Source organism: Acartia tonsa, chromosome 5 (genome assembly GCF_053477335.1).
Source record: "Acartia tonsa isolate MP-2025a chromosome 5, ASM5347733v1, whole genome shotgun sequence".
Lineage (NCBI taxonomy): Eukaryota > Metazoa > Arthropoda > Copepoda > Calanoida > Acartiidae > Acartia > Acartia tonsa.
Genome location: NC_137264.1, coordinates 38,458,110 through 38,475,325, shown reverse-complemented (window position 1 = coordinate 38,475,325; position 17,216 = coordinate 38,458,110). Strand labels below are relative to the sequence as shown.

Genomic DNA, 17,216 nt, shown 5'->3' with positions numbered 1-17,216 from the left:
AGGTGTTAGGTTCGAATCTCGGTCCGACACCGCGTCATAACTAAAGACGTTAAAAATGGTTCCCACTGCTACTATGTCAGATGCGCGACGTAAATAGTTAGAGTGGGGGGAATGCCTTGGCCCAAAACAGGCGCAACTCGTTACCATGCACAGTTAGGACTTCTCAGACAAAGGTCGTGCATCACAGAGAGTTGGTTGTCTGTAATGTACTGTACCACGGGTATGAGGTGAAGGACCAAGAGTCTGGCCTTGAGTTGACAAGTTGACTGTTCAGTCCAGGTGCAACTCACCCATACGACACATAACTCTCACTTAATATTTAATATTTTATTAATTGTAATATTAATATTGAGGAAGGGGGGAGTCGAATTTGATAACCCAATTTTAAAAGAAAAAGTAAAAACAAAATTGGGGGCGGGGGAACATTTTTTGTTTGGGGGGGGGACACCCCCCCTCATTTTTAATTTAAGTTAAAAAAATTAATTTATTTGTAAAGGGGGGGGGGGAGTATTTTTCATTTTTAGGGAGGGTTAAGTTGGGGTTGTCCCACCCGCAAGAAAATAGTTATAAACCTTCCCGGGACCTATGAGAAGCTACCCTGTCAAGGAGAACCCGATCGGTTTAGCGGTTAGCGTGATCCTTCGGTACAAACAGACACTCAAACACCAAGACAAACTGACATCCTGTTACTTTTTGTATAAAAAGCTTTATATGAAACACTATGCGAATGTTATCATATTCTTGCGAAAACACACAATGATGAACAGGGATCTTAAGGGATAAGACAATAGACGATAAATTAATGTACATCTCCAATGATGATAAACGAAATTACTGTTTCTTTAGATTTTTGGATAAAAAGTTTTTAACTAACTAATCACAATAAAGATTTTTGAGCCAATTGATAAAACTTTGGGTACCAGTGTAATTTACAGCACAATATCCCCTCCCTCCGTGATGGTAACCAAACATGTAAGTAACACCTATCCTACCCCTAGGTTAGGTTTAATAATATTTATATCATCAACTATAATACAGATTATCAATATTCTAGTTATCATATAAAACAGTATATTTTTTTATATTTATGTCTAATATCTTAACGTAATATTTAAGTAATGGTCACTTTTATATATTACAATGTGCTATTCTTATTGTGGATACACTTACTTTTTATGTTTTATCGATATTGGAATCACCGTTTAAAAAATCAAATATTGCATTGCTTCCTTGATATTTCCTAGTTATTACAGGAATCTTCAAAAACGATTTCAACATGCTTAAATTCACAATTAGTTTCGAAAGAAATTACGTTTAATTTTACGGGCCTGTTTGTGCTTTATTTTAATCCAAAAAGACTCATGAAATATATTTCAGCGAGAGATAGGGGACAATGGGCTGTTTAGTACACTAGTCCCCATAGGCCTATAATAACGTTTTCTTATTGGTTGTCTTAACAACTTTGGGGACTTTAATGAATTTTGATTGTTTGATTCATTAAGTTGAGTGTTCAAATGTTTCAACCACTACTTTTGAACAACAGAAGGGGTAATTTTGTGTATCATCATTGGTGATGTACGTACATCAATTAATCGCCAATTGTCTTATCAATTGGATTCCTGAATAAATTTAGCTATCAATTAATTTTGACTGTTTTGAATGTTATAATATGTAATATTATGATATATGTTTATGTGTATATAAGCTAACTAGTTAGTTAGTTATATACCAGGAAGGGAGGGCACATTGGACTGTAAATTATACTAGTACCCAAAGTTTTAAAATCATATTTGGAAAGGGGATATCGTTATTTTAGCCAGAGAGTATTTGAAAATGTGATTCAACTTCCAATTAATATATCGATTGCTACAGAAGAGGTAATAATTGGGGGTTTAATATCAATTGTGACATTGTCTTATCCCTAAAGGTCCCTGGAGATGCTATGTAGCATAAAAAATATTTAATAATGTTCCTAGCTGGGAGCTAAACGAATAATAACACACATATATAACATGAAAATCAATATTATAAACAGTTCTTATAATTTAATCATATTGTTAGTTAGATAGATAGATAGATAGATAGATAGATAGATAGATAGATAGATAGATAGATAGATAGATAGATAGATAGATAGATAGATAGATAGATAGATAGATAGATAGATTTTTTTTTAATTTTCTCAATTTTGATTTTTGATACCCATAAAAAAGAACAAAAGTATTCCCCCCGTCAATTTTCCCCTTCAGTAGATTTGATTTTGACATTGTGACATTTTTACCCCCTTCTTTTTTTTCTGTAAAATTTTACCCTCCTATTTTTTTTCATTATTTCGCCCACTTTTCAAAGGAAACTCATCAATACATTTTTAATCCCTTCACCTAAAGAAATAAGATTTTGATTTCGTACCAATAAATTTATAATATAATAACCAGACAACTACCTGAAAATCGCCCTTTTAGGGAACTTTTTCGTCTGCTAGCAAATAGCTTTTGCTCTTTTGTAGCGACTTGGCTGCGTTAATATTCCAAACGCTATTGATTAACCCAATTGAAAGTCGGCACAGGCTCCTCAGGGTGAGGTCATACAGTTATTTAACTCCTTCCCCCTATTGTTTTACTCTAATGTCTAACAGAATGATACCCTAAATAAAATAAAAACTTTGCTTCTTAAAACAAATCCTGGACTGTCCCATTGGACAACACCCCTTTTTCTATTAACAAACCTTCCCACACATTTTTTTTACACAATCGAGCAACCCTCCCCCCCCTGGCTGTTAAAATGCTCGATTTTTAGTGGTTACACTAAAGGGCAAACGGTTACTCTTTTTTTAGACCATCTATGTTATTTATAGAGGTGTAAACACCGAAAAAACTAATAGCATTTTGTCGTTTATACGGCTTCAACGGATTTTGGAATGAAAACGAAGTAGCTGGTTTCGTCGATAGGTTATTTTAGGTTAGGTTGGGTTAGGTGAATGTTATGATTGCCCCGCAGGGTTAGAGCCCCCTGCAGTGGAAATAGGAGAAAAGCTACTATGAAAATACAACGAAACTTCTTCTTTGTTTTCTTTCCATGATCCGCATTAACTAACAATTGACACAACAGACATAGCTATGACATGAACAATAACATCATAGAAGTAAAGGAGGTCAAGCTGTTTGAAACTAAAAAGAAGTTATTGACACAACATTATTCAAATATAATTATGCCTACACTCAATCAGTTCAGTAGTCAGTGGGATTTTTAAATTCAGACAACAAAACCTTATTACTAAAAGTATTAACCTCTTTTTCTAACACTGAAAAATTAACAAAATAACTTTGACATGAAAGTAATTTTGGGCTCAGTCAAAAATAAACCAGAATAGGTGGGGAAGGGTCTTAAAGCTAAAAAAGAATGGGGAAGGGGTGGTTGTTTTTGGGTCATGCCCAAGAACGGGAATGTATTTGGGGGGGGGGGGGGGGGGGGGAATAGCAGTTGCCGCCAATTTATTTGACATAATAAGTTAATTCAGAATATTTAGGACTTTTGCTGGCGCGGTTTTCCTTACATTGCATCTGGACCACAAACAAAGAATTTTAAAAAATGTATTTTAGGTTAGGTAAGGATAAATAAAAGGTCAAAAGAGCCCTGCAGGAAAGAAAAACCATAGGAAAAAAGACCAACAGGGTTTAGGCCCCCTCCAAGGGCTAAAAATAAGAGTTTAACCTTTAAACTTTATCAATTTAACATCTTCTAACATTTAAACTAAACATATATATGTATATATATATAAGATTTTTAATTTGTTAGTAGCACAGCTACTAATTATCTAAAGGAAGTTGTTTGTCTGTCCTTCCGTCCATCCGCACCTTGGAATATGAGAAAAATGGTACTTTCGTGGCTGTGATCTAAAATTCAAGTTTAGGTAGAAACAGTTACTGGTAAACTCGCTATGGCTGTCTGTCTGTCTGTCAGTCAGAATATAATTGAGATATAGATTTTCATGTAAGATTCATTCTGCTGGACATACGAGAGGACATAGTTCTGTAAACAATACTGATTTACAAACACGATCTCTCATCTGTTAGGTACTTTCAGTGGGTACTATTTTAAAAATGATTTATTGGTAGCAGTGTCCAAATTTGTCATCCAATGATTTTGATATGCATAATGTTTGATTTTGATTATCTTGAAATCAGGAATAAGGTATAACCAACAAGGAAAATTAATCTAAAATAATATTTGGGGGGCAAATGGAGAGGTCGTAAATTTTACGATGTGTTGTCCCCCAACGACAGCTGAAAAACACGGATAGGTTTCGTGATTTATTTCCGAATTAATTTCGCTATTGGTAGAAGCTATCTTAAAATATTTATTAAAAGAACCAGAGGTGGATTTTTAGAAAAAATTTGCCCCACTAATCGCTTAGTGGGGCAAAATTGTTTTTTGTGAAAAATCCACCAAAATCACATTAAAAATCTACAAAAATTAAATAAAATCTTATGTTAATGACCCTTCTATGATTTTGTTTAATTTTTGTAGATTTTTAATGTGATTTTGGTGGATTTTTCACGAAAACAATTTTGCCCCACTAAGCGATTAGTGGGGCAATTTTTTTAAAGAATCCACATCAGAATTCTTTCCTGACAAACCCAGAAATAACCTAAATTGTCCGAAACAAGCTTGGAACCAAAAACTATACAATTCTTTGTATAGTTAATCTTATTTTAAACAGCTGAACCTTATTATTTAACATTTTTATTAGATATATTAATTGAAGGGATAAAATGTTTTAGAACACAACTTTGCTTTCATCTAAATATAAGAAAGACCGAGAGAGAAATAGAAGTTTTAGATTGGAGACTAAATTTCATTGTCCTCTCCCTCTTATTAAAATTGGTTGAAATTTTTAAAAATGTTTTAGTGCAAAATCTAATAAAAAAGTATTGTTTTTTCGTTGTTGTTGGAAGAACAGATGTTTATACAAATAACTACCTCCCTCCCTTTTCCAATGACCTTTTTCGTCTTGATTTTCGATGACCCAATTGAGAGTCGGCACAAGGTCTTTGCGATGGAGAGATACAGTTATTTAACCCCTTCCTCCTCTAGTGTTTACTCTAATGTTTCTACGACTAAGTGAGTTAAAGATTTGAATCTCATTGGCAATGGAAATCTCCACATAAAAATCAGCCGTCTATCTCTAATGGAAGATTTTTGTAAAATTATTTAATAGAAGCTTTTTACTAACAATATCCATATTTTATAAATCCATTATGCAATATTACCATATGAATATCTAGCAATGTTAAATCCCCCCTAAAGGTTATTTAGTCATGTTCGCTGTTGGGGGGTGTTATAATACACCCCTCCCCTCCCTATTTATTTAGTCTTTTACGCTGTGAGGGGAGTGATAAAATAAAACTTTACCCCCTATTTATCATAAACGCCTTTGAAGGGGGGGGGGGGCTTAGCCATTTATATTTTTTTACATTTGTTATTAACAGATGAAGGTGGCTAGGACAATGGAAGACAAATTAAAATAAAAATAGAGCAGATTTTATAAGAGAACCATATCGGTACAAACACAGACAGATAGATCGACAGCATATTACTCTTATAAGGTTATGATACAGGAATCGTCATTTCAAGTTTAAAATTCAATGGGAAATTCTAACTTGCCTAATTTAACGATAGGAGCTATCCGTTACGTACGCACCGACCTACTCTAAATAAAGAAAATCTCCGATTTTTATAAAATACGCACTAAAATACTTAAAAACGCGCGAGAATTAGGAAAAAATTGAAACGCCATTATTAATTCGCCCAAACGCGCAACACTTTAGAAAAAGGGGAGGGGAGAAAAATGGAGGGGGGAATTATAAATAAGGTAAGTTTTCTATATAATGAATATTTTCCAAAACGGTTCTTAACTCTGAAAAGTTCTCCGAAAGGGAGAAGACACTGGGCTGTAAATTTACACTGGTGCCCAATGTTTAAAAATTATGATCTTATTCGTTGGCTCAAAAACTTTTTATATTTGTAACAAAAATTTATTTACTACGGGGATAATTTACTTTATCCTAATTTAAGATGTGCAATTGAAATAATTGGGTTTTGCTTGTATATTGTTTTATTTTTAGAAAAATTTAAGTAATCTTTGTCAGATATTTTAATATTTCCGTAATACTTAGTGAGGGAGGGGACATTCAGCTATAAATTACAATGATACCCAAAGTTTTAAAACGAGTTCTCTAATTTGTTTGGTTTAAGACTTTGGGTGCCTATTGGTTTGTCCCAAATTTTCAAGCACTAATTTTAATCTAATTATACATCATTGGGGATGTACATCAGTTTATCGTCCATTGTCTTATCCCTTAGATCCCTAAATTGTTATAAATAATTGTAAAAGAAGGAATTAGGCATTATGAATAATCTATTTAGAGAGATAGGAAGTATTAATAAGGAAGTTAGAAAATCAGATTAATATTTCAATAGTTATTTCTCGCATCGTATTATAAACAGCTTTCCGCTGATATAAATGTACAGCTTTAAGTTTTTTGGCCCCGAGATGCCGAAAAGGCACGGGCTAAAAAAACTGGTTTCAATCTTATCTTTTTTATATTCGTAGAAAACTGGATATAATACGATGTAAGTCTTAATTTTTTCGTATGGATGAGAACCGGTTATAATTCACCGGATATCAATCGGTTTCGAATGAATACGAGAAAAGTATTTAAATTTCTTTTTACAAATTATAATAGTTTTTAGTTCGTTATAAATTAATAGATAAGAATGCTTAATTTGAAATGCTTTCATTTTTAGACTTGATTGTAGATATGCTTCGCTTATTTTATTGTACCTAATCGCACAAGGAATCAACGATAAAAAATAAAGTAAACAGGTAAAAATTAAGATGAACGTTTGGACTTTTTATTAATGATTATAGAGTTACATTATCAACTATACCTAACTAATGCAGAAATGATCATGCCTTAATTTACAGACGTACCGACTCAAATTATAGAAAGCATGCACATCCCAAATGTTAATACACAAAATTACCCATTTTGTAGATTAAGACCAGTAGTGGTTGAAACGTATTGACACTCAATTTAATAAACCAACCAAAAAAATTTCACCAAAGTCCCCAAAGTTGTTAAGCCAACGAATAAGAAAACGTTATTATAAAACTTTGGGGACTTTTTTAATAAACAGCCCATTGTTCCCTCTCTCTGATTATATATCTATGTAAATGTTGAGTTCATTGATGTAAATAAGATATTAAATACAGCTATTGTCTCTAAATATCCGCTTAGGATATCTCAAGTCTTTCAGTCTTTTCCTTTGTATTATTATACAGGGAGGGACAGGATATTGGGATCTGTTTATTACACTAGTCCCCAAAGTCGTATATAATGTTTTCTTATTATGCCTAACAACCTTGTGGACTTTTATCCAATTTTGATTGGTTGGTTCATTTAGTTAAGTCTCCAAACGTTTCAACCACTAATTGTAATTACAGAACGAGTAATTGTGTATATCATTATTGGGTATGTACATAAATTTATCGGCCATTGTCTTTTCCCTTAATATCCCTAATTGTAATATGCTTTTCAGGGATGTGGGAATAGGTTAATAATTATTACTTCAAAAAACTGATGCCATTTGTACAACAACCAAAAATACATTTACTGTGTTTTAGTATTTTTTAAAGTTAGTATGTTTTTCAACCTATTTTAAAAAAAATTACACTATTCTAAGACATGAAGATATATTTCGATTTTAGCAATCATTTTCAATTCATTTTGTCTCTTGTAGAAGTGAATCAAGCAATATTAGCTTGGTCGTTTTAGGCAATTTCGACATTTGATATAGGTATTATTTTAAAAGTAAAAGGGTAAACTAATATTATCTTTTATTGAGTATATTCACTTTGTGTTAAATGGGTATTTATCGCATATTATTATAGACAGTTTTCCACAGAACAGAAAAGGGCCCAGGTACAGGGACTTCTACTAAGTAAGGATTAATTTTGTGATTTTAAAAAAATGTCTTTAAAACGATAAAAAAAATTCTTCAGATTACTAGGTATTTGTATTTTAATTTTGATTGTATTTATATAAAACACAAATCAGCTGAAAAGGGAAAAAAACAGCACCCTTTATTTTTATGCTGCAATCTTCAATAAATTTTTTTTAGTCTGTAAAGGGTTAAAGATTTCAGATATTACTGAAAATCGTTTTGAAATGATAAAATCTGTTCAATTCATTTTACCATAACTACAAAACGGCTATAAAGGATTAAAAAGTAAGTATCTATAATATATTTTTTAACATACTTTAGGCTATAAAGGGTAATTTATTTTACAAAAACTACAAATCAACCATAAAGGGATAAAAACTTAGTTTTCAAATTGTTTATTTGTGTGTCAATCATAAACCAATAACTTTCTTGGATATAAAGGGTTAAAATATTTACCAAAAATACAAATCAACTACAAAGTGTGAAAAACTTTCTTGGTGTAGCAACTTTCAACATAAGATTAATTTTGAGCTTGAAAGGGTTATATATTTGTTAAAACAACCATTACAGAAAAGTTTATTTCACCTCTAAAGGGTTAAAAATTTTACCATAACTACATAACAACTATAAAGGGTTAAAAACTCAGCATGCATGGTGTTTATTTACTATTTAGCTATCACCACACCAACAAGGTGTTCACTTATTTCCGCCAGAGATAGTCTGGACTGTTACACTAAATACTATTTTCTTATTCGTTGGTCTAACAACTTTGGAGACTTCTGAATTCTGATTAGTTTGATCATTAAGTTAAGTATCCAAACGTTTCAACCATTAATTGTAATCTACAGAAGGGGTAATTTTATGTATCATCATTGGGAATGTACATCAATTTATCGCCCATTGTCTTATTATTTTAGATTCCTGCATTTCCGCATATTGTCAAATCATCGTTAACGAAAATTATTACAACAGCATAAACTACTTTTTTCTTTGTCGCTTTACTTGATGTCTATATTTCGCTATTGTGATTTTTTTGCTAATATGTATTTAATGTTATAATATGCGGAAATGAATGGACACCCAATATTATAAGATTGACAGATGCTCACTTCTATAGCAATGGATATAGAAAATGTGGATAATATGACAGAAGAATTTTTGTCCTCATATGCTAATATTGTCCTCAGATATTGGTCAATACGTTCCTCCATGATCAGTTGAGTCATAAATGGGGAAGGGGTGAAGGTATCGTTATAGTAGCCAGCTGAAAGAAACAATTTATCATCCTGACAGACCAGCAAATGGACAAGTTGATCCATGACACAAATAAGCTGACTATCTATCTAGCACAGCACTTCAAGGGAAGGGTGTTCATCCTAGGACCCTTCCCAAGACACATCTCTCAATGCTGTGGTTTACAAGAACACTCTGTGCTAGATAGTGAAAATCAGAGAATCTCCATGACTGGTTATACCAACCTCCTCAACCAATTTCTACAGTCAAGCCTGATCCTACCTGAGAGATGCGAGTTCCTGGTTTACCAGAACATTTTCGGTAAGAACTTTGACAAACATAGCTTAGCTGATGGAGTTCACCTTACAGCCTCAGCCTACAAAGCATGTGCCAACTTTTTCCTGGGAGCTTTTCAGCGGAAACCGAGAAGACAAGCTGATATTAACTTGAAGATGCCAACCTTCAACAGCTATCTAACCGCCAAGGGACTGCTGACGAAGAATAACACCGACAACAAAGAACCAATGGAAAGTGCCATTGATGATGCCATCAATCTAGCAAAATAAACTATTGTAATCTTTTTTTAACCTGATTTTATTCGTGCTTTTATTCATTATCCTGATATCTTTCTTTTAAATTATTTATTTATTTTAAGAATAAAGTTTTAATAATAATAATAATTTATCATAGTATAAATGAATCTTTCACAAGATCCACGTATTCTATATCCATTGCATTCCATCAGTGTAGTCAACAAAGGGGGAAATGGTTAAGGAAGGAAAGGGTGGAAAGGGGGAAGGAAAAAAGGAAATGAGGGACAGGAGTAAAGGATGAAAATAGATTTGTTACTGTAGATGCTCATGAAGACACAAAAATTTGTTAAAAAAGGAATTTCTGGCAGTCAGAAGATTTTTGTTTATATTCAGTCACATATGATTTGCATTCCATAAAATCTGTACACTTAATACCCAATAATGTGGTTGGAATGTTCCTATAGAGTGTTCCTATTGGTCAAAGTAAGTGATTGTCCATCTAGATTTCTATATTTATTATGGGGGGAGTGAGATAGATGATGTGAAAGAGAATATAGCATACAAAATAACTAAAATAAAAGCTTTCAAACTTCATGAAGATTTTTGTATTAAAATGCAAGGATAATACAATTAACGATGAATTGATAAACATCCCCAATTGAGTAAAGTAACAAATGTCCCTTCTGTAGATTTAAATATTTGTTGAACCAGCCAATCATGACTTAACAAAAGTGACCAAAAGTTAAAACAATCTAGGAAGATTAGTTTGGGTACCAGTCCAAAGCCCCCAAACTCCATGACTGAAAGGCTATTTTGTTAAACAGGAGAAATAAAGCTATTCTATTATTTATCGCTATACAACTTATTTGTCTATAATGTATAAATATAGTAGATGATGCTGTCACCAAATAGTTTCAACATAATAGACTATATTTGCTCTATTTACTAGAGATAATTGCCATAGTTATGGTATAACTCAGCAAAATATAACATAGCAAATTTACTAATAGACTATATTTGCTCTATTTACTAAAGATAATTATCATAGTTAGAGGATAACAATTTCTAAATTAAAGTTCATTATCAAATTATAGAATATCACAAATTATCATATTTATCTGGAGTAGCTATTACCTAAAAAAAGAATTTAGCTCAAAAAAATTTTCTTGAAAAAACCCACACCCGCATTATAGAATTAATGTATTAGTAAACTTTCATTTTATTTCACATTTTAGCTCCATAATTATTTAGCCATTTGGTTATTCAGTGTTTATATGATGTAGTAGAACAGTAACAGAAAAGTGTATCCACTCTTTATCTGGGGTATGTTCGTATGTAAACACTTTGCAGAAAAATAATTAAGTGACAAGCCCTATTTAGGGTTTATTTACATTACCTGCCAAAAATAAGTGCTTGACTCTCTTCTATTTCTTGGAAAATTAATAACCAAATTAATAATTAAGTTCAAATGCTTAAAACTATATTTTTTATGTTTATTTATGCTTCTAAAGATTATGTCCTCTGGTTTTTGCCGCACTAATTATTTGTCTATTTTGTATGGAAACTAATTATTTTACCATTTTGTCGATAGCTGTGGTCAATTTATGAAAAGCAAAGCTTTTCTACAATACTAGATAGGTCCGTTTGCCCATGACGGATAACTCGTTGATTAAGGAATGTTATGCTTGATGATTCCGTTAACAATTAGGTATAAAAAGGAAAGTGTAACCACTCTGCAATTCTTAAAAATAAGTTAACCATACGTCCATGTTCTTTGACATATTTTTGTTTCATTATAGACTAATCTTATCTACTTGATCAATAGCGATTCCTGACAAGTAAGGTAAAATGTTGTAAGCAAAGCAACTCATGTCTTAAAATTTAAGAATGCCCATTTCTAAAAAAATCTACTTTTTAGGCAATTCTATGAATTATATTCTTATTCTTTTATATAAAAAAAACTAGGATAACTCTTTATTTGTTGATATACGTTCGTCTGTCTGATTGTCATATTTGTTGACCGATGCTTTTTTTGGATAATGTCATCCTTGTTTATATTTTGTAACTGGATATTCAAATATTTGAAAGAGATTTTACAGAAATTGGTCATCTAATATTCGGTATATCCTATAAGAAATATAATATCTGTCTGTCTGTACCGAAAGATCTCGCTAACCACTTAATAGATAAAGCTCTCCTTTGCTATAAAGCTTCTTATAGACCTCAGGAAGGTTCTAACAATTTTTTTTCGAGAGGTACTTCTCCGCCCTTGTGAGAAAAATCTTTTTAAAAGCGAAGCTTTTCTATAAATAGGGTCGGCCCGTACGTCAGTACGTCTTTACGTAAAGGATAGATATTTTTGTTAACTTTGCATGGTGATTCCCGTAGTAGTTAGGTACGATTTAGATAGCGTAGCAACTCTATAATCGTCACCATAATGTCCGTACGTCCATTTTAAACATGCTGATTTTTTACTTTTTTGACAGCAAATTTTTGTATCTTATTATCCGATTGATGTGATTTTTGGTAAGCTGATTCCTATTACAACAAGGTGCAGTGTTGTAAGCGAAGCATCTCTATAATCAAGTCCTTAAATTGTAAGTATGTCCTAAAGAAGTATCATGTATTTAAGTTGTTAAGCAACAAAATTTACTTACAATTTTGTTTAGTCTCATGCATTAATATTCTGCTTAATCAGTTCTGACACTATACATGTCTTAATGTTCGTTTGTCCTCTCATTTCAGAGCTTCGCTTTTATGTATGTTGTTATACTTGTTTAAATTGAAAGTGGAGGGTCGGCTACCCCCCCCCCCCTCCCTTCAATCAAATGTTAATATAGGCCTCTAGTGGCTTATCCGCTACCGAAATAAAATAGTGAGAGATTTGTAAAACAATGAAATAATTATCTATATTATAATTTTGATGTCGGCATTTTGTGATTTTGTGATTTATCAACTGATTAATCACAATAAAGCTGCTTTGCTAATACTTTACATATGTTTATTCAATACAGCCATTTGTTGTTTTAAAAAGATCAAAACGGAATATTTTTTAAAGACTAATAATATTTACTTATCGAATCGTATTTTAGAAAACTTTCCGTGGAAAATATATGAGATTGAAACCAGTTGTGTTAGACCTAAGGTGCCAAAGGCCCGACCTAACATAATTTGTAAGCTATACATGATTTATCAGTATAAAACCGGTTCAAATCCAGCGGATATTAATCGGTTTCGAAGGCATACTGGAAAGCTTATTCTACTTCATTAAAAAATATGATATGTTATTTTTATGATAAATCTTACATATTTGATGAAATAACGACATAAGACATAGTTTTTAATATTAAGTAGCTCTGATACTAAACTTATAATACATTCAGAAGATTTGTTGTATGGACACTATTACAGAAATTCAATAAACAGGAGGTTTTTCAATTCACTCAAATATTTGGTCATAGAGCACTTGGCATTTAGAATGGTCATTTCAATTACATACTACAATTTTCCACGTATGCAACGGCCATACCGCATATGCAACGACCATGCCAAGTTTTTAAATTACTAAACAATGCATAATACATAATAAATGCATCGTAAATATGTGTAAAAACTAGATTTATGTAAAAAATATGAATGTATATAAATAGCGTAGCACTTAAATGAAACAATTAAACATTCTCTATATCGTAAGTGTAAAAACAACAGACCACTATCTCATATAGCTGCTGAAAAGTGACTCTGTCACATGGATTGTGCTGGACATCCTGATAAACTAGGTATAAAGTAGCTGTGGTACAAAAATGAATAAACTATTCCAATAGATAAATAACTAATGAAGATTCTTCTGACCAATCCGCAATGAGCATCTATTATATAATCCATTTTGTCTGTCCATCAGAACCTGATGCCAATGGAGGAAATAGGATTTAATTAACAGCTATATGAGATATGCTTCAATTATCCTTTAGTTTAGGTAAGAATTCTCTTTTCTAGTGAGCATCTACTCTACAACTGTTTAATAAATATTAGTTTAATTGCTTTGCAACTTATGGATATTTAATTACTTAATAAAATTTTTAGTTTTGTGTCAACCATTCTAAATTGAGTTACTCTCATTTATTTTGAAAATTTCACAATTTGACAAATTCCTTTGGGCCAGGTGACCCCCTGTCAACACGCCCCCCCCCCCCCCTCAAACAAACAGATGACCCCTAGAAAAATTACAGCCCCCCCCCTTTCTACTGACAAATAGTTTTGTTACTACTTATTCAAAAGTAATAGACATTTTTCTTAGAGTGCACTAAATATTCAACCAGTTTAAAGTTTAAATCTTTAAAACTTAATTAACACTTTATATCCTATTTATTAGCATGGCTACTCTACAACTGATTTAACAGTTATAAAAGATTTATTAAAGATAAGTATTCTGTCCTTCGTTAGCTGAAAAAAATAGATGTCTTGTCTGGGTTAATGTTTATGATGCATTATCTAATATTCTTTCATTGAATTATTTTTCACATACAGATATTTTTTCCTAAAAAAAGCAATCTTTAGTTATTTGTCTAGTGCTTCACCCTTTCAATCAAAATACATCTCTAAATAGGGATGGTATATCCCCCCCCCCCCCCCCAATCATGAACAACTCAGTGGGGTGGCCCCCCAGGGTCATTTCCTTAATCTTGTCACTTATTGCCTGCACTCTTCTGCATCAATGAAAAATTTTAATTTTATAAATCCCTTTACAGAATGGCTTCAAAACCGATTGATAACCGAAGGAACCGGTTGTCAGTCATACTGAAAAATCATGAAAAAAAGACAATTTTTCACGAATATTAAAATAAAATCATAAATTAATCATGAATAATTTTTTAGTGCGAGCCTCATTTATTCATTTAATATCCGCGGAAAGCTGTCTATAATACTATGCGATAAATAACAATTCAAATTTTACTGCTTTCTCGCGGGGAGAAGACAATGGACTGTTAATTGCACTATTACCCAAAGTTTTAAAACAACATTGAGTACTTTAATTGAATTTTGATTAAGTGGTTTCAAAATAGCACTGTCCAAACTTTTGCACCAATAATTTTAATATACAATTGATGTATATTTTTATCATCTTTGGGGATTTATATCAATTTATTGTCCATTGTTTTGTCCCTTACGATCCCTTTTATCCCTCCATAGTTCATTAAATCTTCAACGTATATAAGAATAGACCTATCGAAATCAAACCTTTCCTTGTAACAAAATGGTACAATTGAATAACGTAGCAAGTTCAGGAGGCCAGTTCGTACTTTTTAAAAGCAAAGCTTTTCTATAATTTTTTTCTCTCGTTAATTTATAAATGTTATAATTGTCCTATCGAGTAAAAACTTTACAGGTTGATTCCAATAACAGTTAGGTACTTTGTTATAAACGGCACATCTTAATATTTAATCAAGTTCTGAAATGTAAGTATGTCCTAAAACAGTATCTATGCAACAATTTTACTTACAATTTTCTTTAGACTTATGCTTAATATTCTGCTTATTACATTTTGACACTCTACAAGTGTTTATGTTTGTTTGTCCAACCTTTTCAAGGCTTCGCTTTTGTATATGTTTTCATCCTTGTTAAAGACATGACAATTATATAGGTATTGTCAATATCGATGACAACGCCTCTGATTTTCAATTTTATGGATAATTTAATAATTATCTTTTTTATCCATCTTTCCTAAGAAATTAATAATATTAATATACAGACCGACTAACAGACTAAAAAGCTTCAACACAAAAATTAAATCTGTCTATTTAAAATTTTAAAAAAAGTTTTAAAGTTTTGATAATCCTTTAAATATAAAATGACAAATATAAATAATATCTTAATCGTTCAATTATATTAAGATATATTTATACAAATAGAATTGAAAAATTGATGAAAAGCATTTAATCAAATAAATCTATCTTTTAAAACAATTTACACCTGGATCAAGGCGGTTTCTTTCTTATTGTCCTAGGAATTAAGATATTATATAGCGCATCTAATACCCAAAGAAAATACCGCGCTCGTGGGGTTAGGTATTTGATATCCCGGGGGGGCTCAGTGGTTGTTAAGAACTTGGTTGTTCGTTAGCATCGCTGCATCTCAATTTAAATAAAAAAGACAATAGAATTTTATTTATCTTTTTAAATCTTTCCTCCTTTGTTTATTTCGTTCTTTCTCTTCAAGAAGGGAGGGGATATTAGCAGAGAGAGAGAGAGAGAGGGGACAATGGGCTGTTTATTACACTGGTCCTCAAAAATTCATGATAGCTTTTCTTCTTCGTTGGCCTAATAACTTTGGGGACTTCAGTGAATTTTGATTGGTTAGTTCAATAAGTTGAGTGTTCAAACGTTTCAACCACTAATTGTAATCTATACAAGAGGTAATATTGTGTGTTGTACATTAATTTTTTGGTTATAGTCTTATTTCATTAGATCCCTGTAAAATAAGTAATGTTAAAATTTATCTTATTCATTGGCTAAACAAGGATGACAACATCTATAAAAGCGAAGTGTCAGAACTGAATAATCAGAATATAAATGTATAAGAGTCGAAGCAAAATTTTAAGTAAAAACTGTTGAAAAACTGCTTAATGCAGGATAATGCTTATGGACATACCAACATTTTCAGGACTTGATTATAGAGTTGCTTCGCTCATAACATTATACTTTGTTATCCCAGGAATCAATATACCAAAAATCAGATCAATCGGATTATTAGTTCACATAAAAATTTGTTGTTAAAAAGTAAAAAAATCGACATGTTTAAAATAGACGTACGGACATTCTAAATTCTAAAATAAAGGAATCATCATGCACAATTTCAAATTAAAAGGACAATTCTAACATGCCTAAATTAACGAAAAAAGCTATCCATTACGGATGGACGTACAGACGGACCGACCCTAATTATAGAAAAGCTTCGCTTTTAATTAAAAACGTTTATTGAATTTTGATGATTTGTCCAAACTGGTAGTGTCTTCTAAACTTTTAAACTAATAAATTTAATATACAGAAGGGGTAATTTTGTTTATCATCATATAGGATTTATTTAAATTTATAGTTCATTGTCTTATCCCGTACGACATTTCCTTTCTTTTTTAGTAGCTAAGCTACTCTATAATTCGAAATGTCCGTCTGTCCGTCCGTCCGTCCGTCTGAGACAGAATAGTGGAAACGTGATTTTCTCGGTTCCTTTTCAAGATAGAAGGCTGAATTTTCTTGTCAACATTTTAATTAATATGGAGCACAATTAAGTACAAAACATTGATGCCAGTTGGACTCCTTTTTAACAGGTTTTAGGCTATTTTTATATTTTTCAAATTTTTCTCCATATCTTTGGTGTTTATGGTCCGATTTTCAAAATTTTTTCAGTAATAGATATCAAAATTATATTTCCCGTCGATTAAAGAAA

At 31.8% G+C, this 17,216-nt stretch overlaps 1 protein-coding gene across 1 annotated transcript in view; it reads right to left on the bottom strand.

The window, feature by feature from the left end:
- rno (PHD finger protein rhinoceros) overlaps positions 1–7,832 on the bottom strand; it is a 389,004-nt gene extending 381,172 nt beyond the window's left edge. The window contains exon 1 of the mRNA XM_080161597.1: positions 7,797–7,832. The gene's annotated coding sequence lies outside the window, so the exon portion shown is untranslated. The remainder of the gene's footprint in view (positions 1–7,796) is intronic.
- Between the last annotated feature and the right edge of the window lie 9,384 nt (positions 7,833–17,216).